The sequence below is a fragment of the Microcebus murinus genome, unplaced genomic scaffold, assembly GCF_040939455.1.
Source record: "Microcebus murinus isolate Inina unplaced genomic scaffold, M.murinus_Inina_mat1.0 scaf007_hap2_Mmur4.0, whole genome shotgun sequence".
Classification (NCBI taxonomy): domain Eukaryota; kingdom Metazoa; phylum Chordata; class Mammalia; order Primates; family Cheirogaleidae; genus Microcebus; species Microcebus murinus.
In genome coordinates, this window is record NW_027438953.1 from 1,150,408 (window position 1) to 1,175,309 (window position 24,902).

The following is a 24,902-nucleotide window of genomic DNA, read 5'->3' on the forward strand; positions in this document are numbered from 1 at the left end:
CCTAGCCCGCACTTCCTCCAGCGTGTCGGTTCCCACAGAGCAGACCTTTGGTCTGAGACCTGACAGTCCAGATGGCACGCATGCTGCCGCATGGCGGCGGTGTCGCGGCTTGGGACAAGAGGAGGCCCCACGGTGCGGGCTGGGGCGGCAGGCACCGCGACGGGCGCTGAGGGTGGGGGTGAATCACCGGCCCGCCGCCGCGCTCCCAGAAAGGGGACAGAACAAGAGGCAGAAAAAAAAAAAAAGCCTAGGGCACCCGGTATTCCCAGGCGTTGCACATCCAAGTACTAACCAGGCCTGACCCTGCTTAGCTTCCGAGATCAGACGAGATCGGGCGCATTCAGGGTGGTATGGCCGTAGACGGCGGAGGGCACCCCTGCCCCGCTCAAGAAGCTGAGCCTCTCTACGCCTCCCCGCTGCCTCCTCCCGCCCCAGGCCCCGCGCCGGGCCGGGCCTGTTGAGTTCTTTGGCCGGCGGGGTCCCACGGGCTCCCCGGGATGGTGGTGCCGTGTGGGGCGGGGTGGGGGCCTGTCCACACACACACACACACACACACACACACACACACAAGATGTGTCTCCACGGGTGGACCCCCCAAGGTGGAGACCTTCCAACCCCCCTCCTCTCCTCACCTCGCCTCCTTCACCTACCCGCCCCCACCCCCAGTGCGCCTTTGTCCCAGGGGCCCCTCTCCCGCACAATCCCTTCCAGCTGCGTCCCTGCCCTGAGTGTGGGCTGTCGCATATCCGCCCGAGCCAGGGCTGGGGCACAGCGCATGGGGGATGGGAGCGAGTGTAGGGGTGTCTCTCGGGACGTGTGCCATGGGTGGGGTGGGGCGGGGTGGTTTCAGGGGCACCGAAGAAAGCAGTCCCCTCCGTCTCCTACCTCTGGAAAACCACCAAGCCCTTGGAGAACTGCCGGCACCGCTACCGTGGGGACCCGGACCCTACTCTGTGTCCTCCTGTGGCCCAGTCCAAGGGGCCTGGGCCTGGGCCTGGCCGGGGGGTGGATTGGACCCCAACCACCCTGGGGTGTGGACTTGCTAAAAATGGGCAATTAGATATTGGATTTGAGGTTCATTTAGGTCATTTCACTAATGAATGCACCGTAAAGGCTTTCCTAATCCATTTGTGAGGGTGACACTGAGAGAGAATTTTAAAGCTGGCAGAATAGGCGAGGAAAGGCAGAGGAAATTCCCAAACCCAGTAAAGACGACTTTCCTGAAATGGAAGGAAGAAGGTAGCAAACAAACAAACCGGCGCACCGCCCGGTTCAGAGTCTGCTCCCTAGAGAAACTACACTGACGAGATTCACCTGTGGGTCCCAAGCGGCATTCAGAAGAGCGAGGCCTGCAGTCTATGCAAAAGACACCTGCGATCGGGTGTCTGTGGCGGCACAATTCACAATTGCAAAGTTGTGGAAGCGACCCGGGTGCCTCTAAATCCATGAGTGGATTAATAAAATGTGGTGCGTGGACACCATGGAGTGCTATTCAGCTATGAGGGACAGCGGTGACAGGGCACCTCTCATGTTCTCCTGGCCAGAGCTGGAACCCATCCCAGTAAGCCAAGTAAGTATCCCAAGAATGGACACACGAGCACCACGTGCGCGCGCTCACCACCAAATTGGCACGAACTGGTGGACACCTAAGTGGACAGAGAGGAATCACCTTCATCCGGTGGGTGTCGGGCGGGTGGGGGGAGGGGAGGGGCATACACATCCATTAGGAATAGGGTGGGTGCGCACCAACTGGGGGATGGGCGCACTTGAAGCTCTGACCCAAGGGGGGAGTCTGGGAGAGGGCAACGTACCCCACCTTAACATTGTTACCCCCACAATACGCTGGAACAACATGAGAGGTAAATGAATAAGAACACAGGGGGGAGGGGGCACGGGCAACACATGTCACCTTAATACTTGGACTCCCATCATCTGCTTGAAAAGACAGAGAAAAGAAAATGCAATAATAGAGATAAGAGACACTTTTAAAAAAAAAATGAATCCAAAGAGAAAAGTAAAAGGAGGCCTGTGGAGCAGGTCTGGGTGTGACTCCGGATCCCCCAACATCAAGTGCCACCACCAAAGATTCCTACGTGGAGCCCATAGAACCCCAAAAGCAACGGGACGAGTTCTGGTCACATACTCTCTCAAAATGACATCCTGGCCTTCTTCTGGAACTCCCTCCCCTCTCAGACTCTCAAGGTTTCCTCCAACGTGTTGGTTCCCAGAGACCAGACGTTTTGGTCTGAGACCTGACAGTCCAGATGCCACCCATGCAGCCACGTAGTGGCGGTGTCCAGGCTTGGGACAAGAGGAGACCCCACGGTGCGGGCTGGGGCGCCAGGCACCGCGGCGGGTGCTGAGGGTGGGGGTCACCCCCACCCCGGGCCGCCGATGCGCTCCCAGAAAGGGGATAGAACAAGAAGCAAGAAAAAAAAAAAAAGCCTACGGCACCCGGTATTCCCAGGAGGTCTCCCATCCAAGTACTAACCAGGCCCGACCCTGCTTTGTCGCGCCCTCTCGCCAGCAAGAAAGACGCGGCAACTGGAGTTCTTCTGACAGTGCTTTAATGGGGTTCCCTTTAGACTTACATGATGCGGAAGACCCTGAGCACAAGCTCTCACACACTTATATACTCTAAGGAAGGGGGGAAGTGATGGGGATAGGTTAAAAGCGCGCCAGGGTTATTACTGATAGGCCAAGCTAAGATCTTTCATATGCATACTTATATAACAGGCCAGGACTTACTCTGCGCATGCGCTGAACTTGTTTACTACATGCGGGCCACCGGAAATCGGCGCCATCTTGTAATGGCGTTGTCACCGCGCCCCACACTGCTTAGCTTCCGAGATCAGAGGATATCGGGCACGTGCAGGGTGGTATGGCCATAGACGGTGGCCACACCCCGCCGCCTCCTCGGAATGGGGGTGACGGACGGGGCAGGGCGGGCAGGGAGAGGCGGGCCGGGGTGGGGGGCTGTCTGTACATACACACACACACACACACACACACACACACACACTCACACTCACACATGATGCGCCTCCACCGCTGGACCCGCCAAGGTGGAGACCTTCCAGCCCCCCTCCTCTCCTCGCCCGGCCTCCTTCACCTACCCGCCCCCACCCCCAGCGCGCCCCCGCTGCTGACTGCGCACGTGCAGGCGGGGCGCTCGCCCTTTGTCCCCAGCCAGGGGTCGCCCTCCCCCACAACCCCTTTCAGCTCGGCCCCCCGCCCTGTGGTTGGGCTGCCGCCTATTCCCCCGGGCCAGGGCTGGGGCACAGCGCATGGGGAAGGGGAACGAGTGTATGGGGCGTCTCTCTCTCGGGATGTGTCCCATGGCTGGGGTGGGGCGGGGTGGTTTGAGGGGCGCTGAAGAAATCAGTCCCCTCCATCTCCTACCACTGGAAAACGCCCAAGCCCTTGGAGAACTGCCAGCACCGCTACCGTGGGGGCCAGGACCCTCCTCTGTGTCCTCCTGTGGCCCAGTCCAAGGGGCCTGGGCCTGGCCGGGGCTGCATTGGACCACAACCACCCTGGCGTGTGGACTCGCTAAAAATCGGCGATTAGATATTGGATTCCAGCTTCATTGAGGTCATTTCACTAATGAGTGCACCAGAAAGAGTTTGCTAATCCATTTGTGAGGGTGGCAACTGAAAGAGAATTTTAAAGCTGACAGAATAGGCAAGGAAAGGCATAGGAGATTTCCACACCCAGTAAGGAAGACTTTCCCGAAATGGAAGAAAGAAACGAGCAAACAAGGCCGGGCGCGGTGGCTCACGCCTGTAATCCTAGCTCTCTGGGAGGCCGAGGCGGGTGGATTGCTCGAGGTCAGGAGTTCGAAACCAGCCTGAGCAAGAGCGAGACCCCATCTCTACTATAAATAGAAAGAAACTAATTGGCCAACTAATATATATAGAAAAAATTAGCCGGGCATGGTGGCACATGCCCGTAGTCCCAGCTACTTGGGAGGCTGAGGCAACAGGATTGCTTGAGCCCAGGAGTTTGAGGTTGCTGTGAGCTAGGCTGACGCCACGGCACTCACTCTAGCCTAGGCAACAAAGCGAGACTCTGTCTCAAAAAAAAAAAAAAAAAAAGAAACGAGCAAACAGAGACACCGGTAGCCCGCCCGGATCAGAGTCTGCCCCTGAGAGAAAGTACCCTGACCAGGTTCACCCGTGGGTGGGTGGCGAGCTAGCGGCATTCAGAAGAGCGAGGCCCGCAGTCTGTGCGGAAGACACCTGCACTCAGGTATGTGTGGCGGCATGATTCACAAGCAGCTCCAGATGTTAATCCAAGGAGAAGCCAGGGAGTTCCCAACGCCCCAGATGTCCTCAGCCCACGACTGGCTGCCGTGGGAATGCGAAGCCCGGCTCCTTGTCTCAGAGCGGGGTTCCCAGGAGGATCAGGCTGAAGCTGGGACTTGGCCTCAAAGTGTCCCCTCGCATGGCCACCCCCTTCCCCTTCCTGCTCCTCTACTCCTGGTGCCCCTCCATCCAGGGGCCAGACTTTAAAAAGTCACCTGCAGGAGAATCCTGGTCCCAAAGGAGCCTTCTGGGGGACCCGTGCTAAGAGAGGTTGTGGGCATGGCCCGCTGGGGCTCTGCCTGGCCCAGGACTGAGAGATGCAACCTCCCAGCTCTGAGTCCCTGCAGGAAGTGTTGGCAAGCACAGGTCCAGTCCCCCAAAGGCCCAGGTGCAGGGAGCCCAGGCCAAGCAGGCTGTGGAAGAAGCCACATGCCGTGCCACCCCCGGAACACGACTGCAGGCCAGGGCCCTTTCCTCCTCCTCCTCCTTCTCCTCCTCTTCCTCCTCCTACCCCGCCCCCGCCCCCACATGGCGCAGGGCTCAGAGACACCTCAGACACTTGCTACCCAGAGTGCAAAGGGCATCAGTTGCTCCTCCAATCCCCCCCACCCCCCCCCCCCCCCGCCCAGCAGACCACGTTGTCCAGCCAGCCCCCGGGCCTCCCTTGGGTGCCCAGCACGAAAGTGCAGACACCCACCGGACCCTCAATCTCAGTTTTCGGATGTTTTTGCCACTCTAAGGACCCACAGGCCAGCTGGGCCTTATGGCAGCACAGAGAGCCCCGGAATCCGACATGGAGAGCTGGGTGTACGTCCCCATGAGGAGGCGGTATCCACCTCCGCTGCAGCTCTCCCCTTGCGGGGAGCGGCAGCCGCGGGGCCTCAGAGAAGACACCAGGCTGGGCCCCCACGGCACAGCGGGAGCACGTATCACGCAGGCCACTTAGCGAAGGCGGGCGGCCAGCCAACGGAGGGTTGGGTTGGGCGAGACGCTGCGGCCGCCCTGCTACCGGGTTCCTGGGAGGGCGTCCTGAAACCAGCGTCCACACCAAGCCCTTGGAAGGCCCAGGCGACGGAGGAGCCCCGTCAGGCAGGGGCCGAGGAGGAGACGGGCTGGGTAAAAGTTAGGGTTAGAGTCAGGGCACAAGTGACAATCGCAAAGACCTGGAAGCGACCCGAGTGCCACCACCAAAGATTCCTACGTGTAGCCCATAGAACGCCAAAATCAACGGGATGAGTTCTGGTCACAACTCCCTAAAAATGACATCCCGGCCTTCTTCTGCAACTCCCTCCCCTCTCAGACTCTCAAGGTTTCCTCCAGCGTGTCGGTTCCCACAGACCAGACCCTTGGTCTGAGACCCGACAGTCCAGGTGCCACGCCTGCTGCCGCGTGGCGGCGGTGCTGCGGCTTGGGGCAAGAGGAGGCCCCACGGAGCGGGCTGGGGCGCCAGGCACCGCGGCGGGCGCTGAGGGTGGGGGTGACACCCCCCCCCGACTGCCGCCGCGCTCTCGGAATGGGGACAGAACAAGAGGCAAAAAAAAAAAGCCTGTGGCACCCGGTATTCCCAGGCGGTCTCCCATCCAAGTACTAACCAGGCCCGACCCTGCTTAGCTTCCGAGATCAGACGAGATCGGGCGCGTTCAGGGTGGTGTGGCCGTAGACAGCGGAGGGCGCCCCAGCCCCGCTCAAGAAGCCGAGCGTCTCTGCGCTTCCCCGCGCCTCCTCCCGCCCCAGGCCCCGCGCCGGCGCTGACCCACTCGGGGCCGGGCCGGGCTTGTTGAGTTCGCTGGCCAGGTCCCGAGGTCTCCACGGGACTGGGGTGCGGGGCGTGGTGGGCTCGGCGGGGTGGGGGGCTGTCTTCACACACACACAACACACACACACACACACACACACACACACACACACACTCACACACTCACACACACCAGATGCGCCTCCAGCCTCCACGGCTGGACCCGCCAAGGTGGAGACCTCCAGCCGCCCCCCTCTCCTGGCCTCGCCTCCCTCACCTACCCGCCCCCAACCCCAGTGCGCCGCTGCTGACTGCGCATGCGCGGGCGGTCGCCTTTGGCCCCAGGGGCCGCCCTCCAGCACAACCCCTTTCAGCTGCGCCCCCGCCCTGCGTGTGGGCTGCCGCCTATCCGCCCCGGACCGGGGCCGGGGCACAGCGCATAGGGGAGGGGAGCGAGTGTAGGGGCGTCTCTCGGGATGTGTGCCATGGGTGGGGTGTTTTGGGGGGCGCTGGAGAAATCAGTCCCCTCCATCTCCTACCTCTGGAAACCCCCCAAGCCGTTGCAGAACTGCCGGCACCGCTACCGTGGGGGCCGGGACCCTACTCTGTGTCCTCCTGTGGCCCAGTCCAAGGGGCCTGGGCCTGGCCGGGGCCGGATTGGACCCCAACCACCCTGGGGTGTGGACTTGCTAAAACTGGGCGATTAGAGATTTGGTTCCAGCTTCATTGAGGGTCATTTCACTAAGGAAGGCACCGTAAAGACGTTCCTAAGACGTTTGTGAGGGTGGCAACTGAAAGAGAATTTTAAAGCTGACAGAAGAGGCGAGGAAAGGCATAGGAGATTTCCACACCCAGCAAGGAAGCCTTTCCCGAAACGGAAGAAAGAAACGAGCAAACAGAGACACCGGTAGCCCGCCCGGATCAGAGTCTGCTCCTTAGGGCAAGTTCCCTGACCAGATTCACCCGTGGGTCGCGAGCTAGCGGCATTCAGAAGAGCCAGGCCCGCAGCCTACGCAGAAGACACCTGCGCTCGGGTGTCTGTGGCGGCACAATTCACAATTGCAAAGATGTGGAAGCGACCCGAGTGCCCATCGATCCACGAGTGGATTAATAAAATGTGGCGCGTGGACACCACGGAGTGCCATTCGGCTGTGAGGAGCAGCGGTGAGAGGGCACCTCCCGTGTTCTCCTGGCCGGAGCTGGAACCCGTTCCAGTAAGCCAAGTATCCCAAGAATGGACACAGGAGCACCACGTGCGCGTGCTCACCGGCAAATTGGTAGGAACCCATGGACACCTGAGTGGACGTAGAGGAATCACCTTCATCGGGTGGGGGTCGGGCGGGTGGGGGGAGGGGATGGGCATCCACACCCATTAGGAATGGGGTGGGTGCGCACCGACTGGGGGATGGGCGCACTTGAAGCTCTGACCAGAGGGGGGAGGCGGGGAGAGGGCAATGTACCTGACCTTAACATTGGGACCCCCACCATACGCTGCTAAAGCATGAGAGATAAATGAAGAAGACAACAGGGGGGAGGGGGGCACGGGCAATACATGGAACCCTAACACTTGTACTCCCATAATCTGCTTGAAAAGAGAGAGAAAAGAAAATGCAATAATCGAGGTAAGAGGCATGTTTTTTTTTTTTTTTTTTTTTTGGAGACAGAGTCTCCCTTTGTTGCCCTGGCTAGAGTGAGTGCCATGGCGTCAGCCTAGCTCACAGCAACCTCAATCTCCTGGGCTCAAGCAATCCTGCTGCCTCAGCCTCCCAAGTAGCTGGGACTACAGGCATGCGCCACCATGCCCGGCTAATTTTTTTCTATATCTATTAGTTGGCCAATTAATTTCTTTCTATTTATAGTAGAGATGGGGTCTCGCTCTTGCTCAGGCTGGTTTCGAACTCCTGACCTCGAGCAATCCGCCCACCTCGGCCTCCCAGAGTGCTAGGATTACAGGTGTGAGCCAGCACGCCCGGCCAAGAGGCATTTAAAAAAAAAAAAAAATGACTCCGAAAAGAAAAGTAAAAGGAGGCCTGTCGAGCACGTCTGGGTGTGACTGTGCATCCCCCAACATCCGGTGCCACCACCAAAGATTCCTACGTGTAGCCCATAGAACGCCAAAATCAACGGGACGAGTTCTGGTCACAACTCCCTCAAAATGACATCCCGGCCTTCTTCTGCAACTCCCTCCCCTCTCAGACTCTCAAGGTTTCCTCCAGCGTGTCGGTTCCCACAGACCAGACCCTTGGTCTGAGACCCGACAGTCCAGGTGCCACGCCTGCTGCCGCGTGGCGGCGGTGCTGCGGCTTGGGGCAAGAGGAGGCCCCACGGAGCGGGCTGGGGCGCCAGGCACCGCGGCGGGCGCTGAGGGTGGGGGTGACACCCCCCCCCCACTGCCGCCGCGCTCTCCGAATGGGGACAGAACAAGAGGCAAAAAAAAAAAAAGCCTACGGCACCCGGTATTCCCAGGCGGTCTCCCATCCAAGTACTAACCAGGCCCGACCCTGCTTAGCTTCCGAGATCAGACGAGATCGGGCGCGTTCAGGGTGGTGTGGCCGTAGACAGCGGAGGGCGCCCCAGCCCCGCTCAAGAAGCCGAGCGTCTCTGCGCTTCCCCGCGCCTCCTCCCGCCCCAGGCCCCGCGCCGGCGCTGACCCACTCGGGGCCGGGCCGGGCTTGTTGAGTTCGCTGGCCGGGTCCCGAGGTCTCCACGGGACTGGGGTGCGGGGCGTGGTGGGCTCGGCGGGGTGGGGGGCTGTCTTCACACACACACAACACACACACACACACACACACACTCACACACACACACACCAGATGCGCCTCCAGCCTCCACGGCTGGACCCGCCAAGGTGGAGACCTCCAGCCGCCCCCCTCTCCTGGCCTCGCCTCCCTCACCTACCCGCCCCCAACCCCAGTGCGCCGCTGCTGACTGCGCATGCGCGGGCGGTCGCCTTTGGCCCCAGGGGCCGCCCTCCAGCACAACCCCTTTCAGCTGCGCCCCCGCCCTGCGTGTGGGCTGCCGCCTATCCGCCCCGGACCAGGGCTGGGGCACAGCGCATAGGGGAGGGGAGCGAGTGTAGGGGCGTCTCTCGGGATGTGTGCCATGGGTGGGGTGTTTTGGGGGGCGCTGGAGAAATCAGTCCCCTCCATCTCCTACCTCTGGAAACCCCCCAAGCCGTTGCAGAACTGCCGGCACCGCTACCGTGGGGGCCGGGACCCTACTCTGTGTCCTCCTGTGGCCCAGTCCAAGGGGCCTGGGCCTGGCCGGGGCCGGATTGGACCCCAACCACCCTGGGGTGTGGACTTGCTAAAACTGGGCGATTAGAGATTTGGTTCCAGCTTCATTGAGGGTCATTTCACTAAGGAAGGCACCGTAAAGACGTTCCTAAGACGTTTGTGAGGGTGGCAACTGAAAGAGAATTTTAAAGCTGACAGAAGAGGCGAGGAAAGGCATAGGAGATTTCCACACCCAGCAAGGAAGCCTTTCCCGAAACGGAAGAAAGAAACGAGCAAACAGAGACACCGGTAGCCCGCCCGGATCAGAGTCTGCTCCTTAGGGCAAGTTCCCTGACCAGATTCACCCGTGGGTCGCGAGCTAGCGGCATTCAGAAGAGCCAGGCCCGCAGCCTACGCAGAAGACACCTGCGCTCGGGTGTCTGTGGCGGCACAATTCACAATTGCAAAGATGTGGAAGCGACCCGAGTGCCCATCGATCCACGAGTGGATTAATAAAATGTGGCGCGTGTACACCACGGAGTGCTATTCGGCTGTGAGAAACGGCGGTGAGAGGGCACCTCCCGTGTTCTCCTGGCCGGAGCTGGAACCCGTTCCAGTAAGCCAAGTATCCCAAGAATGGACACAGGAGCACCACGTGCGCGTGCTCACCGGCAAATTGGTAGGAACCCATGGACACCTGAGTGGACGTAGAGGAATCACCTTCATCGGGTGGGGGTCGGGCGGGTGGGGGGAGGGGATGGGCATCCACACCCATTAGGAATGGGGTGGGTGCGCACCGACTGGGGGATGGGCGCACTTGAAGCTCTGACCAGAGGGGGGAGGCGGGGAGAGGGCAATGTACCTGACCTTAACATTGGGACCCCCACCATACGCTGCTAAAGCATGAGAGATAAATGAAGAAGACAACAGGGGGGAGGGGGGCACGGGCAATACATGGAACCCTAACACTTGTACTCCCATAATCTGCTTGAAAAGAGAGAGAAAAGAAAATGCAATAATCGAGGTAAGAGGCATGTTTTTTTTTTTTTTTTTTTTTTGGAGACAGAGTCTCCCTTTGTTGCCCTGGCTAGAGTGAGTGCCATGGCGTCAGCCTAGCTCACAGCAACCTCAATCTCCTGGGCTCAAGCAATCCTGCTGCCTCAGCCTCCCAAGTAGCTGGGACTACAGGCATGCGCCACCATGCCCGGCTAATTTTTTTCTATATCTATTAGTTGGCCAATTAATTTCTTTCTATTTATAGTAGAGATGGGGTCTCGCTCTTGCTCAGGCTGGTTTCGAACTCCTGACCTCGAGCAATCCGCCCACCTCGGCCTCCCAGAGTGCTAGGATTACAGGTGTGAGCCAGCACGCCCGGCCAAGAGGCATTTTAAAAAAAAAAAAAATGACTCCGAAAAGAAAAGTAAAAGGAGGCCTGTCGAGCACGTCTGGGTGTGACTGTGCATCCCCCAACATCCGGTGCCACCACCAAAGATTCCTACGTGTAGCCCATAGAACGCCAAAATCAACGGGACGAGTTCTGGTCACAACTCCCTCAAAATGACATCCCGGCCTTCTTCTGCAACTCCCTCCCCTCTCAGACTCTCAAGGTTTCCTCCAGCGTGTCGGTTCCCACAGACCAGACCCTTGGTCTGAGACCCGACAGTCCAGGTGCCACGCCTGCTGCCGCGTGGCGGCGGTGCTGCGGCTTGGGGCAAAGGAGGCCCCACGGAGCGGGCTGGGGCGCCAGGCACCGCGGCGGGCGCTGAGGGTGGGGGTGACACCCCCCCCCCCACTGCCGCCGCGCTCTCCGAATGGGGACAGAACAAGAGGCAAAAAAAAAAAAAGCCTACGGCACCCGGTATTCCCAGGCGGTCTCCCATCCAAGTACTAACCAGGCCCCACCCTGCTTAGCTTCCGAGATCAGACGAGATCGGGCGCGTTCAGGGTGGTGTGGCCGTAGACAGCGGAGGGCGCCCCAGCCCCGCTCAAGAAGCCGAGCGTCTCTGCGCTTCCCCGCGCCTCCTCCCGCCCCAGGCCCCGCGCCGGCGCTGACCCACTCGGGGCCGGGCCGGGCTTGTTGAGTTCGCTGGCCGGGTCCCGAGGTCTCCACGGGACTGGGGTGCGGGGCGTGGTGGGCTCGGCGGGGTGGGGGGCTGTCTTCACACACACACAACACACACACACACACACACACACTCACACACACACACACCAGATGCGCCTCCAGCCTCCACGGCTGGACCCGCCAAGGTGGAGACCTCCAGCCGCCCCCCTCTCCTGGCCTCGCCTCCCTCACCTACCCGCCCCCAACCCCAGTGCGCCGCTGCTGACTGCGCATGCGCGGGCGGTCGCCTTTGGCCCCAGGGGCCGCCCTCCAGCACAACCCCTTTCAGCTGCGCCCCCGCCCTGCGTGTGGGCTGCCGCCTATCCGCCCCGGACCAGGGCTGGGGCACAGCGCATAGGGGAGGGGAGCGAGTGTAGGGGCGTCTCTCGGGATGTGTGCCATGGGTGGGGTGTTTTGGGGGGCGCTGGAGAAATCAGTCCCCTCCATCTCCTACCTCTGGAAACCCCCCAAGCCGTTGCAGAACTGCCGGCACCGCTACCGTGGGGGCCGGGACCCTACTCTGTGTCCTCCTGTGGCCCAGTCCAAGGGGCCTGGGCCTGGCCGGGGCCGGATTGGACCCCAACCACCCTGGGGTGTGGACTTGCTAAAACTGGGCGATTAGAGATTTGGTTCCAGCTTCATTGAGGGTCATTTCACTAAGGAAGGCACCGTAAAGACGTTCCTAAGACGTTTGTGAGGGTGGCAACTGAAAGAGAATTTTAAAGCTGACAGAAGAGGCGAGGAAAGGCATAGGAGATTTCCACACCCAGCAAGGAAGCCTTTCCCGAAACGGAAGAAAGAAACGAGCAAACAGAGACACCGGTAGCCCGCCCGGATCAGAGTCTGCTCCTTAGGGCAAGTTCCCTGACCAGATTCACCCGTGGGTCGCGAGCTAGCGGCATTCAGAAGAGCCAGGCCCGCAGCCTACGCAGAAGACACCTGCGCTCGGGTGTCTGTGGCGGCACAATTCACAATTGCAAAGATGTGGAAGCGACCCGAGTGCCCATCGATCCACGAGTGGATTAATAAAATGTGGCGCGTGGACACCACGGAGTGCTATTCGGCTGTGAGAAACGGCGGTGAGAGGGCACCTCCCGTGTTCTCCTGGCCGGAGCTGGAACCCGTTCCAGTAAGCCAAGTATCCCAAGAATGGACACAGGAGCACCACGTGCGCGTGCTCACCGGCAAATTGGTAGGAACCCATGGACACCTGAGTGGACGTAGAGGAATCACCTTCATCGGGTGGGGGTCGGGCGGGTGGGGGGAGGGGATGGGCATCCACACCCATTAGGAATGGGGTGGGTGCGCACCGACTGGGGGATGGGCGCACTTGAAGCTCTGACCAGAGGGGGGAGGCGGGGAGAGGGCAATGTACCTGACCTTAACATTGGGACCCCCACCATACGCTGCTAAAGCATGAGAGATAAATGAAGAAGACAACAGGGGGGAGGGGGGCACGGGCAATACATGGAACCCTAACACTTGTACTCCCATAATCTGCTTGAAAAGAGAGAGAAAAGAAAATGCAATAATCGAGGTAAGAGGCATGTTTTTTTTTTTTTTTTTTTTTGGAGACAGAGTCTCCCTTTGTTGCCCTGGCTAGAGTGAGTGCCATGGCGTCAGCCTAGCTCACAGCAACCTCAATCTCCTGGGCTCAAGCAATCCTGCTGCCTCAGCCTCCCAAGTAGCTGGGACTACAGGCATGCGCCACCATGCCCGGCTAATTTTTTTCTATATCTATTAGTTGGCCAATTAATTTCTTTCTATTTATAGTAGAGATGGGGTCTCGCTCTTGCTCAGGCTGGTTTCGAACTCCTGACCTCGAGCAATCCGCCCACCTCGGCCTCCCAGAGTGCTAGGATTACAGGTGTGAGCCAGCACGCCCGGCCAAGAGGCATTTAAAAAAAAAAAAAAATGACTCCGAAAAGAAAAGTAAAAGGAGGCCTGTCGAGCACGTCTGGGTGTGACTGTGCATCCCCCAACATCCGGTGCCACCACCAAAGATTCCTACGTGTAGCCCATAGAACGCCAAAATCAACGGGACGAGTTCTGGTCACAACTCCCTCAAAATGACATCCCGGCATTCTTCTGCAACTCCCTCCCCTCTCAGACTCTCAAGGTTTCCTCCAGCGTGTCGGTTCCCACAGACCAGACCCTTGGTCTGAGACCCGACAGTCCAGGTGCCACGCCTGCTGCCGCGTGGCGGCGGTGCTGCGGCTTGGGGCAAGAGGAGGCCCCACGGAGCGGGCTGGGGCGCCAGGCACCGCGGCGGGCGCTGAGGGTGGGGGTGACACCCCCCCCCCGACTGCCGCCGCGCTCTCCGAATGGGGACAGAACAAGAGGCAAAAAAAAAAAAAGCCTACGGCACCCGGTATTCCCAGGCGGTCTCCCATCCAAGTACTAACCGGGCCCGACCCTGCTTAGCTTCCGAGACCAGACGAGATCGGGGGCGTTCAGGGTGGTGTGGCCCTAGACGGCGGCGGAGGGCGCCCCTGCCCCGCTCAAGAAGCCGAGCCTCTCTGGGCTTCCCCGCGCCTCCTCCCGCCCCAGGCCCCGCGCCGGCGCTGACCCACTCGGGGCCGGGCCGGGCTTGTTGAGTTCGCTGGCCGGGTCCCGAGGTCTCCACGGGACTGGGGTGCGGGGCGTGGTGGGCTCGGCGGGGTGGGGGGCTGTCTTCACACACACACAACACACACACACACACACACACACACACACTCACACACACACACACCAGATGCGCCTCCAGCCTCCACGGCTGGACCCGCCAAGGTGGAGACCTCCAGCCGCCCCCCTCTCCTGGCCTCGCCTCCCTCACCTACCCGCCCCCAACCCCAGTGCGCCGCTGCTGACTGCGCATGCGCGGGCGGTCGCCTTTGGCCCCAGGGGCCGCCCTCCAGCACAACCCCTTTCAGCTGCGCCCCCGCCCTGCGTGTGGGCTGCCGCCTATCCGCCCCGGACCAGGGCTGGGGCACAGCGCATAGGGGAGGGGAGCGAGTGTAGGGGCGTCTCTCGGGATGTGTGCCATGGGTGGGGTGTTTTGGGGGGCGCTGGAGAAATCAGTCCCCTCCATCTCCTACCTCTGGAAACCCCCCAAGCCGTTGCAGAACTGCCGGCACCGCTACCGTGGGGGCCGGGACCCTACTCTGTGTCCTCCTGTGGCCCAGTCCAAGGGGCCTGGGCCTGGCCGGGGCCGGATTGGACCCCAACCACCCTGGGGTGTGGACTTGCTAAAACTGGGCGATTAGAGATTTGGTTCCAGCTTCATTGAGGGTCATTTCACTAAGGAAGGCACCGTAAAGACGTTCCTAAGACGTTTGTGAGGGTGGCAACTGAAAGAGAATTTTAAAGCTGACAGAAGAGGCGAGGAAAGGCATAGGAGATTTCCACACCCAGCAAGGAAGCCTTTCCCGAAACGGAAGAAAGAAACGAGCAAACAGAGACACCGGTAGCCCGCCCGGATCAGAGTCTGCTCCTTAGGGCAAGTTCCCTGACCAGATTCACCCGTGGGTCCCGAGCTAGCGGCATTCAGAAGAGCCAGGCCCGCAGCCTACGCAGAAGACACCTGCGCTCCGGTGTCTGTGGCGGCACAATTCACAATTGCAAAGATGTGGAAGCGACCCGAGTGCCCATCGATCCACGAGTGGATTAATAAAATGTGGCGCGTGGACACCACGGAGTGCTATTCGGCTGTGAGAAACGGCGGTGAGAGGGCACCTCCCGTGTTCTCCTGGCCGGAGCTGGAACCCGTTCCAGTAAGCCAAGTATCCCAAGAATGGACACAGGAGCACCACGTGCGCGTGCTCACCGGCAAATTGGTAGGAACCCATGGACACCTGAGTGGACGTAGAGGAATCACCTTCATCGGGTGGGGGTCGGGCGGGTGGGGGGAGGGGATGGGCATCCACACCCATTAGGAATGGGGTGGGTGCGCACCGACTGGGGGATGGGCGCACTTGAAGCTCTGACCAGAGGGGGGAGGCGGGGAGAGGGCAATGTACCTGACCTTAACATTGGGACCCCCACCATACGCTGCTAAAGCATGAGAGATAAATGAAGAAGACAACAGGGGGGAGGGGGGCACGGGCAATACATGGAACCCTAACACTTGTACTCCCATAATCTGCTTGAAAAGAGAGAGAAAAGAAAATGCAATAATCGAGGTAAGAGGCATGTTTTTTTTTTTTTTTTTTTTTGGAGACAGAGTCTCCCTTTGTTGCCCTGGCTAGAGTGAGTGCCATGGCGTCAGCCTAGATCACAGCAACCTCAATCTCCTGGGCTCAAGCAATCCTGCTGCCTCAGCCTCCCAAGTAGCTGGGACTACAGGCATGCGCCACCATGCCCGGCTAATTTTTTTCTATATCTATTAGTTGGCCAATTAATTTCTTTCTATTTATAGTAGAGATGGGGTCTCGCTCTTGCTCAGGCTGGTTTCGAACTCCTGACCTCGAGCAATCCGCCCACCTCGGCCTCCCAGAGTGCTAGGATTACAGGTGTGAGCCAGCACGCCCGGCCAAGAGGCATTTTAAAAAAAAAAAAAATGACTCCGAAAAGAAAAGTAAAAGGAGGCCTGTCGAGCACGTCTGGGTGTGACTGTGCATCCCCCAACATCCGGTGCCACCACCAAAGATTCCTACGTGTAGCCCATAGAACGCCAAAATCAACGGGACGAGTTCTGGTCACAACTCCCTCAAAATGACATCCCGGCCTTCTTCTGCAACTCCCTCCCCTCTCAGACTCTCAAGGTTTCCTCCAGCGTGTCGGTTCCCACAGACCAGACCCTTGGTCTGAGACCCGACAGTCCAGGTGCCACGCCTGCTGCCGCGTGGCGGCGGTGCTGCGGCTTGGGGCAAGAGGAGGCCCCACGGAGCGGGCTGGGGCGCCAGGCACCGCGGCGGGCGCTGAGGGTGGGGGTGACACCCCCCCCCCCCGACTGCCGCCGCGCTCTCCGAATGGGGACAGAACAAGAGGCAAAAAAAAAAAAAGCCTACGGCACCCGGTATTCCCAGGCGGTCTCCCATCCAAGTACTAACCAGGCCCGACCCTGCTTAGCTTCCGAGATCAGACGAGATCGGGCGCGTTCAGGGTGGTGTGGCCGTAGACAGCGGAGGGCGCCCCAGCCCCGCTCAAGAAGCCGAGCGTCTCTGCGCTTCCCCGCGCCTCCTCCCGCCCCAGGCCCCGCGCCGGCGCTGACCCACTCGGGGCCGGGCCGGGCTTGTTGAGTTCGCTGGCCGGGTCCCGAGGTCTCCACGGGACTGGGGTGCGGGGCGTGGTGGGCTCGGCGGGGTGGGGGGCTGTCTTCACACACACACAACACACACACACACACACACACTCACACACACACACACCAGATGCGCCTCCAGCCTCCACGGCTGGACCCGCCAAGGTGGAGACCTCCAGCCGCCCCCCTCTCCTGGCCTCGCCTCCCTCACCTACCCGCCCCCAACCCCAGTGCACCGCTGCTGACTGCGCATGCGCGGGCGGTCGCCTTTGGCCCCAGGGGCCGCCCTCCAGCACAACCCCTTTCAGCTGCGCCCCCGCCCTGCGTGTGGGCTGCCGCCTATCCGCCCCGGACCAGGGCTGGGGCACAGCGCGTAGGGGAGGGGAGCGAGTGTAGGGGCGTCTCTCGGGATGTGTGCCATGGGTGGGGTGTTTTGGGGGGCGCTGGAGAAATCAGTCCCCTCCATCTCCTACCTCTGGAAACCCCCCAAGCCGTTGCAGAACTGCCGGCACCGCTACCGTGGGGGCCGGGACCCTACTCTGTGTCCTCCTGTGGCCCAGTCCAAGGGGCCTGGGCCTGGCCGGGGCCGGATTGGACCCCAACCACCCTGGGGTGTGGACTTGCTAAAACTGGGCGATTAGAGATTTGGTTCCAGCTTCATTGAGGGTCATTTCACTAAGGAAGGCACCGTAAAGACGTTCCTAAGACGTTTGTGAGGGTGGCAACTGAAAGAGAATTTTAAAGCTGACAGAAGAGGCGAGGAAAGGCATAGGAGATTTCCACACCCAGCAAGGAAGCCTTTCCCGAAACGGAAGAAAGAAACGAGCAAACAGAGACACCGGTAGCCCGCCCGGATCAGAGTCTGCTCCTTAGGGCAAGTTCCCTGACCAGATTCACCCGTGGGTCGCGAGCTAGCGGCATTCAGAAGAGCCAGGCCCGCAGCCTACGCAGAAGACACCTGCGCTCGGGTGTCTGTGGCGGCACAATTCACAATTGCAAAGATGTGGAAGCGACCCGAGTGCCCATCGATCCACGAGTGGATTAATAAAATGTGGCGCGTGTACACCACGGAGTGCTATTCGGCTGTGAGAAACGGCGGTGAGAGGGCACCTCCCGTGTTCTCCTGGCCGGAGCTGGAACCCGTTCCAGTAAGCCAAGTATCCCAAGAATGGACACAGGAGCACCACGTGCGCGTGCTCACCGGCAAATTGGTAGGAACCCATGGACACCTGAGTGGACGTAGAGGAATCACCTTCATCGGGTGGGGGTCGGGCGGGTGGGGGGAGGGGATGGGCATCCACACCCATTAGGAATGGGGTGGGTGCGCACCGACTGGGGGATGGGCGCACTTGAAGCTCTGACCAGAGGGGGGAGGCGGGGAGAGGGCAATGTACCTGACCTTAACATTGGGACCCCCACCATACGCTGCTAAAGCATGAGAGATAAATGAAGAAGACAACAGTGGGGAGGGGGGCACGGGCAATACATGGAACCCTAACACTTGTACTCCCATAATCTGCTTGAAAAGAGAGAGAAAAGAAAATGCAATAATCGAGGTAAGAGGCATGTTTTTTTTTTTTTTTTTTTTTTTTGGAGACAGAGTCTCCCTTTGTTGCCCTGGCTAGAGTGAGTGCCATGGCGTCAGCCTAGATCACAGCAACCTCAATCTCCTGGGCTCAAGCAATCCTGCTGCCTCAGCCTCCCAAGTAGCTGGGACTACAGGCATGCGCCACCATGCCCGGCTAATTTTTTTCTATATCTATTAGTTGGCCAATTAATTTCTTTCTATTTATAGTAGAGATGGGGTCTCGCTCTTGCTCAGGCTGGTTTCGAACTCCTGACCTCGAGCAATCCGCCCACCTCGGCCTCCCAGAGTGCTAGGATTACAGGTGTGAGCCAGCACGCCCGGCCAAGAGGCATTTTAAAAAAAAAAAAAATGACTCCGAAAAGAAAAGTAAAAGGAGGCCTGTCGAGCACGTCTGGGTGTGACTGTGCATCCCCCAACATCCGGTGCCACCACCAAAGATTCCTACGTGTAGCCCATAGAACGCCAAAATCAACGGGACGAGTTCTGGTCACAACTCCCTCAAAATGACATCCCGGCCTTCTTCTGCAACTCCCTCCCCTCTCAGACTCTCAAGGTTTCCTCCAGCGTGTCGGTTCCCACAGACCAGACCCTTGGTCTGAGACCCGACAGTCCAGGTGCCACGCCTGCTGCCGCGTGGCGGCGGTGCTGCGGCTTGGGGCAAGAGGAGGCCCCACGGAGCGGGCTGGGGCGCCAGGCACCGCGGGCGGGCGCTGAGGGTGGGGGTGACACCCCCCCCCCCCCGACTGCCGCCGCGCTCTCCGAATGGGGACAGAACAAGAGGCAAAAAAAAAGAAGCCTACGGCACCCGGTATTCCCAGGCGGTCTCCCATCCAAGTACTAACCAGGCCCGACCCTGCTTAGCTTCCGAGATCAGACGAGATCGGGCGCGTTCAGGGTGGTGTGGCCGTAGACAGCGGAGGGCGCCCCAGCCCCGCTCAAGAAGCCGAGCGTCTCTGCGCTTCCCCGCGCCTCCTCCCGCCCCAGGCCCCGCGCCGGCGCTGACCCACTCGGGGCCGGGCCGGGCTTGTTGAGTTCGCTGGCCGGGTCCCGAGGTCTCCACGGGACTGGGGTGCGGGGCGTGGTGGGCTCGGCGGGGTGGGGGGCTGTCTTCACACACACACAACACACACACACACACACACACTCACACACACACACACCAGATGCGCCTCCAGCCTCCACGGCTGGACCCGCCAAGGTGGAGACCTCCAGCCGCCCCCCTCTCCTGGCCTCGCCTCCCTCACCTACCCGCCCCCAACCCCAGTGCGCCGCTGCTGACTGCGCATGCGCGGGCGGTCGCCTTTGGCCCCAGGGGCCGCCCTCCAGCACAACCCCTTTCAGCTGCGCCCCCGCCCTGCGTGTGGGCTGCCGCCTATCCGCCCCGGACCAGGGCTGGGGCACAGCGCATAGGGGAGGGGAGCGAGTGTAGGGGCGTCTCTCGGGATGTGTGCCATGGGTGGGGTGTTTTGGGGGGCGCTGGAGAAATCAGTCCCCTCCATCTCCTACCTCTGGAAACCCCCCAAGCCGTTGCAGAACTGCCGGCACCGCTACCGTGGGGGCCGGGACCCTACTCTGTGTCCTCCTGTGGCCCAGTCCAAGGGGCCTGGGCCTGGCCGGGGCCGGATTGGACCCCAACCACCCTGGGGTGTGGACTTGCTAAAACTGGGCGATTAGAGATTTGGTTCCAGCTTCATTGAGGGTCATTTCACTAAGGAAGGCACCGTAAAGACGTTCCTAAGACGTTTGTGAGGGTGGCAACTGAAAGAGAATTTTAAAGCTGACAGAAGAGGCGAGGAAAGGCATAGGAGATTTCCACACCCAGCAAGGAAGCCTTTCCCGAAACGGAAGAAAGAAACGAGCAAACAGAGACACCGGTAGCCCGCCCGGATCAGAGTCTGCTCCTTAGGGCAAGTTCCCTGACCAGATTCACCCGTGGGTCGCGAGCTAGCGGCATTCAGAAGAGCCAGGCCCGCAGCCTACGCAGAAGACACCTGCGCTCGGGTGTCTGTGGCGGCACAATTCACAATTGCAAAGATGTGGAAGCGACCCGAGTGCCCATTGATCCACGAGTGGATTAATAAAATGTGGCGCGTGGACACCACGGAGTGCTATTCGGCTGTGAGAAACGGCGGTGAGAGGGCACCTCCCGTGTTCTCCTGGCCGGAGCTGGAACCCGTTCCAGTAAGCCAAGTATCCCAAGAATGGACACAGGAGCACCACGTGCGCGTGCTCACCGGCAAATTGGTAGGAACCCATGGACACCTGAGTGGACGTAGAGGAATCACCTTCATCGGGTGGGGGTCGGGCGGGTGGGGGGAGGGGATGGGCATCCACACCCATTAGGAATGGGGTGGGTGCGCACCGACTGGGGGATGGGCGCACTTGAAGCTCTGACCAGAGGGGGGAGGCGGGGAGAGGGCAATGTACCTGACCTTAACATTGGGACCCCCACCATACGCTGCTAAAGCATGAGAGATAAATGAAGAAGACAACAGGGGGGAGGGGGGCACGGGCAATACATGGAACCCTAACACTTGTACTCCCATAATCTGCTTGAAAAGAGAGAGAAAAGAAAATGCAATAATCGAGGTAAGAGGCATGTTTTTTTTTTTTTTTTTTTTTTTTTGGAGACAGAGTCTCCCTTTGTTGCCCTGGCTAGAGTGAGTGCCATGGCGTCAGCCTAGATCACAGCAACCTCAATCTCCTGGGCTCAAGCAATCCTGCTGCCTCAGCCTCCCAAGTAGCTGGGACTACAGGCATGCGCCACCATGCCCGGCTAATTTTTTTCTATATCTATTAGTTGGCCAATTAATTTCTTTCTATTTATAGTAGAGATGGGGTCTCGCTCTTGCTCAGGCTGGTTTCGAACTCCTGACCTCGAGCAATCCGCCCACCTCGGCCTCCCAGAGTGCTAGGATTACAGGTGTGAGCCAGCACGCCCGGCCAAGAGGCATTTTAAAAAAAAAAAAAATGACTCCGAAAAGAAAAGTAAAAGGAGGCCTGTCGAGCACGTCTGGGTGTGACTGTGCATCCCCCAACATCCGGTGCCACCACCAAAGATTCCTACGTGTAGCCCATAGAACGCCAAAATCAACGGGACGAGTTCTGGTCACAACTCCCTCAAAATGACATCCCGGCCTTCTTCTGCAACTCCCTCCCCTCTCAGACTCTCAAGGTTTCCTCCAGCGTGTCGGTTCCCACAGACCAGACCCTTGGTCTGAGACCCGACAGTCCAGGTGCCACGCCTGCTGCCGCGTGGCGGCGGTGCTGCGGCTTGGGGCAAGAGGAGGCCCCACGGAGCGGGCTGGGGCGCCAGGCACCGCGGGCGGGCGCTGAGGGTGGGGGTGACACCCCCCCCCCCCGACTGCCGCCGCGCTCTCCGAATGGGGACAGAACAAGAGGCAAAAAAAAAGAAGCCTACGGCACCCGGTATTCCCAGGCGGTCTCCCATCCAAGTACTAACCAGGCCCGACCCTGCTTAGCTTCCGAGATCAGACGAGATCGGGCGCGTTCAGGGTGGTGTGGCCGTAGACAGCGGAGGGCGCCCCAGCCCCGCTCAAGAAGCCGAGCGTCTCTGCGCTTCCCCGCGCCTCCTCCCGCCCCAGGCCCCGCGCCGGCGCTGACCCACTCGGGGCCGGGCCGGGCTTGTTGAGTTCGCTGGCCGGGTCCCGAGGTCTCCACGGGACTGGGGTGCGGGGCGTGGTGGGCTCGGCGGGGTGGGGGGCTGTCTTCACACACACACAACACACACACACACACACACACTCACACACACACACACCAGATGCGCCTCCAGCCTCCACGGCTGGACCCGCCAAGGTGGAGACCTCCAGCCGCCCCCCTCTCCTGGCCTCGCCTCCCTCACCTACCCGCCCCCAACCCCAGTGCGCCGCTGCTGACTGCGCATGCGCGGGCGGTCGCCTTTGGCCCCAGGGGCCGCCCTCCAGCACAACCCCTTTCAGCTGCGCCCCCGCCCTGCGTGTGGGCTGCCGCCTATCCGCCCCGGACCAGGGCTGGGGCACAGCGCATAGGGGAGGGGAGCGAGTGTAGGGGCGTCTCTCGGGATGTGTGCCATGGGTGGGGTGTTTTGGGGGGCGCTGGAGAAATCAGTCCCCTCCATCTCCTACCTCTGGAAACCCCCCAAGCCGTTGCAGAACTGCCGGCACCGCTACCGTGGGGGCCGGGACCCTACTCTGTGTCCTCCTGTGGCCCAGTCCAAGGGGCCTGGGCCTGGCCGGGGCCGGATTGGACCCCAACCACCCTGGGGTGTGGACTTGCTAAAACTGGGCGATTAGAGATTTGGTTCCAGCTTCATTGAGGGTCATTTCACTAAGGAAGGCACCGTAAAGACGTTCCTAAGACGTTTGTGAGGGTGGCAACTGAAAGAGAATTTTAAAGCTGACAGAAGAGGCGAGGAAAGGCATAGGAGATTTCCACACCCAGCAAGGAAGCCTTTCCCGAAACGGAAGAAAGAAACGAGCAAACAGAGACACCGGTAGCCCGCCCGGATCAGAGTCTGCTCCTTAGGGCAAGTTCCCTGACCAGATTCACCCGTGGGTCGCGAGCTAGCGGCATTCAGAAGAGCCAGGCCCGCAGCCTACGCAGAAGACACCTGCGCTCGGGTGTCTGTGGCGGCACAATTCACAATTGCAAAGATGTGGAAGCGACCCGAGTGCCCATCGATCCACGAGTGGATTAATAAAATGTGGCGCGTGGACACCACGGAGTGCTATTCGGCTGTGAGAAACGGCGGTGAGAGGGCACCTCCCGTGTTCTCCTGGCCGGAGCTGGAACCCGTTCCAGTAAGCCAAGTATCCCAAGAATGGACACAGGAGCACCACGTGCGCGTGCTCACCGGCAAATTGGTAGGAACCCATGGACACCTGAGTGGACGTAGAGGAATCACCTTCATCGGGTGGGGGTCGGGCGGGTGGGGGGAGGGGATGGGCATCCACACCCATTAGGAATGGGGTGGGTGCGCACCGACTGGGGGATGGGCGCACTTGAAGCTCTGACCAGAGGGGGGAGGCGGGGAGAGGGCAATGTACCTGACCTTAACATTGGGACCCCCACCATACGCTGCTAAAGCATGAGAGATAAATGAAGAAGACAACAGGGGGGAGGGGGGCACGGGCAATACATGGAACCCTAACACTTGTACTCCCATAATCTGCTTGAAAAGAGAGAGAAAAGAAAATGCAATAATCGAGGTAAGAGGCATGTTTTTTTTTTTTTTTTTTTTTTTGGAGACAGAGTCTCCCTTTGTTGCCCTGGCTAGAGTGAGTGCCATGGCGTCAGCCTAGATCACAGCAACCTCAATCTCCTGGGCTCAAGCAATCCTGCTGCCTCAGCCTCCCAAGTAGCTGGGACTACAGGCATGCGCCACCATGCCCGGCTAATTTTTTTCTATATCTATTAGTTGGCCAATTAATTTCTTTCTATTTATAGTAGAGATGGGGTCTCGCTCTTGCTCAGGCTGGTTTCGAACTCCTGACCTCGAGCAATCCGCCCACCTCGGCCTCCCAGAGTGCTAGGATTACAGGTGTGAGCCAGCACGCCCGGCCAAGAGGCATTTAAAAAAAAAAAAAAATGACTCCGAAAAGAAAAGTAAAAGGAGGCCTGTCGAGCACGTCTGGGTGTGACTGTGCATCCCCCAACATCCGGTGCCACCACCAAAGATTCCTACGTGTAGCCCATAGAACGCCAAAATCAACGGGACGAGTTCTGGTCACAACTCCCTCAAAATGACATCCCGGCCTTCTTCTGCAACTCCCTCCCCTCTCAGACTCTCAAGGTTTCCTCCAGCGTGTCGGTTCCCACAGACCAGACCCTTGGTCTGAGACCCGACAGTCCAGGTGCCACGCCTGCTGCCGCGTGGCGGCGGTGCTGCGGCTTGGGGCAAGAGGAGGCCCCACGGAGCGGGCTGGGGCGCCAGGCACCGCGGCGGGCGCTGAGGGTGGGGGTGACACCCCCCCCCCGACTGCCGCCGCGCTCTCCGAATGGGGACAGAACAAGAGGCAAAAAAAAAAAAAGCCTACGGCACCCGGTATTCCCAGGCGGTCTCCCATCCAAGTACTAACCAGGCCCGACCCTGCTTAGCTTCCGAGATCAGACGAGATCGGGCGCGTTCAGGGTGGTGTGGCCGTAGACAGCGGAGGGCGCCCCAGCCCCGCTCAAGAAGCCGAGCGTCTCTGCGCTTCCCCGCGCCTCCTCCCGCCCCAGGCCCCGCGCCGGCGCTGACCCACTCGGGGCCGGGCCGGGCTTGTTGAGTTCGCTGGCCGGGTCCCGAGGTCTCCACGGGACTGGGGTGCGGGGCGTGGTGGGCTCGGCGGGGTGGGGGGCTGTCTTCACACACACACAACACACACACACACACACACACTCACACACACACACACCAGATGCGCCTCCAGCCTCCACGGCTGGACCCGCCAAGGTGGAGACCTCCAGCCGCCCCCCTCTCCTGGCCTCGCCTCCCTCACCTACCCGCCCCCAACCCCAGTGCGCCGCTGCTGACTGCGCATGCGCGGGCGGTCGCCTTTGGCCCCAGGGGCCGCCCTCCAGCACAACCCCTTTCAGCTGCGCCCCCGCCCTGCGTGTGGGCTGCCGCCTATCCGCCCCGGACCAGGGCTGGGGCACAGCGCGTAGGGGAGGGGAGCGAGTGTAGGGGCGTCTCTCGGGATGTGTGCCATGGGTGGGGTGTTTTGGGGGGCGCTGGAGAAATCAGTC

The 24,902-nt window shown here is 60.2% G+C and overlaps 8 non-coding genes and 1 pseudogene across 8 annotated transcripts; all 9 read right to left on the reverse strand.

The window, feature by feature from the left end:
- Positions 1–244: 244 nt before the first annotated feature.
- On the reverse strand, positions 245–362 carry LOC142866832 (uncharacterized; annotated as a pseudogene).
- A 5,488-nt stretch (positions 363–5,850) lies between these two features.
- Positions 5,851–5,969, reverse strand: LOC142866731 (5S ribosomal RNA). The gene has a single exon (XR_012916561.1). It is a non-coding gene; the product is annotated as a 5S ribosomal RNA (ribosomal RNA).
- Positions 5,970–8,483: 2,514 nt separating this feature from the next.
- On the reverse strand, positions 8,484–8,602 carry LOC142866940 (5S ribosomal RNA). Its single transcript, XR_012916673.1, has one exon. It is a non-coding gene; the product is annotated as a 5S ribosomal RNA (ribosomal RNA).
- A 2,498-nt stretch (positions 8,603–11,100) lies between these two features.
- On the reverse strand, positions 11,101–11,219 carry LOC142866861 (5S ribosomal RNA). Its single transcript, XR_012916665.1, has one exon. It is a non-coding gene; the product is annotated as a 5S ribosomal RNA (ribosomal RNA).
- Positions 11,220–13,717: 2,498 nt separating this feature from the next.
- On the reverse strand, positions 13,718–13,836 carry LOC142866732 (5S ribosomal RNA). The gene has a single exon (XR_012916562.1). It is a non-coding gene; the product is annotated as a 5S ribosomal RNA (ribosomal RNA).
- A 2,509-nt stretch (positions 13,837–16,345) lies between these two features.
- Positions 16,346–16,464, reverse strand: LOC142866951 (5S ribosomal RNA). Its single transcript, XR_012916684.1, has one exon. It is a non-coding gene; the product is annotated as a 5S ribosomal RNA (ribosomal RNA).
- A 2,502-nt stretch (positions 16,465–18,966) lies between these two features.
- On the reverse strand, positions 18,967–19,085 carry LOC142866962 (5S ribosomal RNA). The gene has a single exon (XR_012916695.1). It is a non-coding gene; the product is annotated as a 5S ribosomal RNA (ribosomal RNA).
- A 2,502-nt stretch (positions 19,086–21,587) lies between these two features.
- Positions 21,588–21,706, reverse strand: LOC142866726 (5S ribosomal RNA). Its single transcript, XR_012916556.1, has one exon. It is a non-coding gene; the product is annotated as a 5S ribosomal RNA (ribosomal RNA).
- Positions 21,707–24,204: 2,498 nt separating this feature from the next.
- On the reverse strand, positions 24,205–24,323 carry LOC142866737 (5S ribosomal RNA). Its single transcript, XR_012916567.1, has one exon. It is a non-coding gene; the product is annotated as a 5S ribosomal RNA (ribosomal RNA).
- Between the last annotated feature and the right edge of the window lie 579 nt (positions 24,324–24,902).